Genomic DNA, 1,980 nt, shown 5'->3' with positions numbered 1-1,980 from the left:
GGCCCCAGTGAAGTTTTCCAGGACTGTGAGTAGCCTAGCTTGGGGGGTGGAATTGGAATTCCAGAGACTTTTTGCTGGTTAGAATTCTTGGACTTGGAGATTTGTCATTGACTAGAGTGGTTGGACTTGGAGCTACAGAGTTTGATATTTGCCCTGGTTGTTTTAAATCTTGTATTTGTTGAATATTTCTTTGCTATGCCCAATGTCATCTTTTGTAGTGTGAATGTTTATTCTGTGCCATTATGGTTTTTTTGAGATTATCTTTTGGCATTATGGCTCAGTTAAAAGACCTTGGACTATGGGAATATAGGAACATCAGTGGGATTGATAAAAACTATGGGGACTTTTAAAGTTGGACTGAATGCATTGCATTTTACATCATGGGTGTTTATCAGTTTATGAGGGCCAGGGGTGGAATGTGGTGGTTTGATTCAGGTGTCGCCCATAAACTTAGGTTTTCTGAATTCTAGGTTTCCAGAAGATGGAGATTTGGGAATTAATGCCTCCAGGAGGGAGTGAATTTTTGGGGCCAGGCTTATGGATGCTGTAGCCAGTTTCCCCATGCCAGTGTTTGTCACACTCTTCTGTTTCTATTTATTTTCCACCTTATGTTGGCTAGAGGGTGATGTCCACCCTCTGCTTATGCCATCGTTTTCCCCTGCTATCATGGAACTTCCTCTAGAGCCTGTAAGCCAAAATAAACTTCTTTTTCTCACAAGCTGCTTTCGGTTGGGTGATTTCTACCAGCAATGTGAACCTGACTGCAACAATGAGTTAAACTGATTTTGATAGTTAACTTCACCAAAATACCATAATCTCTGGGAGAGCTAGTTCATTTTGTCTACATCTTGTCTACCTTTTCTATATCTATAAAACTTCTAGGTTTTCTTTTTTTTTCTCTTTTTGTTTTTGTTTTTGTTTTTTCAAGGTAGGGTTTCACTCTAGCCCAGACTGACCAGGAATTCACTATGTAGTCTTAGGTTGGCCTCAAACTCACAGAGATCCTCCTACCTCTGCCTACTCAGTGCTGGAATTAAAGGTGTGCACCATCATGTCCAGCAGTTTTCTTTTCTTAAGATAATTTTCCTACAGATATTCTGAGATGAAGAACAATGTCCTAATTGTGTAACCATACACCATCTCATACTTGGTATAATGATCATCCTACGACTGAGGGAGAAATAGAAGGTGGTTTTTTATTTATTTATTTATTTTGGTAGCCAGTTATGAAAAGTCCCAAAGAGCTTACTGAAACAGAATTGCAGTTCAGTGTCTGATCTAGTCTCCTCCAGAGTGACTGCAGCAAGAACTACTATTTTCTCAGTCAAACACACTACCTAGGTGGGCTCGGCTAGCCACTAGGGCAGTCTCAGAAATCCACCAACTAATAGATCTCCCACTTACATATACAGGGTCTGATGACAGGAACCAAACCTAAATAACAATAAATGCCAGTTGTACATATGGCTGGTCTCTTGGTAATATTCCTGTGGCATTGGCTTGTGGTCTCTATTCTTCCTCTTTCCCAGCCTAGCTAGGAAAGGTGCATGAGATTATGACTTTCTCTCTTTCTCTTACTCTCTCTTTCAAACTGACAGATTTGTGTTTCTTTTGTCTGAGTAGTGAGTATATGTCTCCCATCTCCCAGCTTCCTCTGGGAGGAGAGGGCTCTCATTACCTGTCTTGACATTTTTCTGTTGGTTCTTCACATGGATTTTGTTTCTAGATGTTTTTTTCATTTTGTTATGATTTTCATGCAAATGCTGTGTATATCACCTCTATAATTCCTCCAAACTCTGGATCTATCACAGGTATAATTCCTGAAAACTTGAGGTTTCTTTTCCAAAGTCCCTGAATTCCACTAACCCTTCTTTGTTGCTTTCTCTGCTGTCCTTCCTTGGGCCCTGAGGCCATCACTTCCTAATCTCTTAGCTCTCTTCTGTGTAGAGGTGCAGGGTTGGCGTGTATTAATGTTTTGCC

Source organism: Jaculus jaculus, chromosome 11 (assembly GCF_020740685.1).
Source record: "Jaculus jaculus isolate mJacJac1 chromosome 11, mJacJac1.mat.Y.cur, whole genome shotgun sequence".
NCBI classification, from domain to species: Eukaryota; Metazoa; Chordata; class Mammalia; order Rodentia; family Dipodidae; genus Jaculus; species Jaculus jaculus.
The sequence above is the reverse complement of the archived record's forward strand: the minus strand, read 5'-3'. Positions refer to the sequence as shown.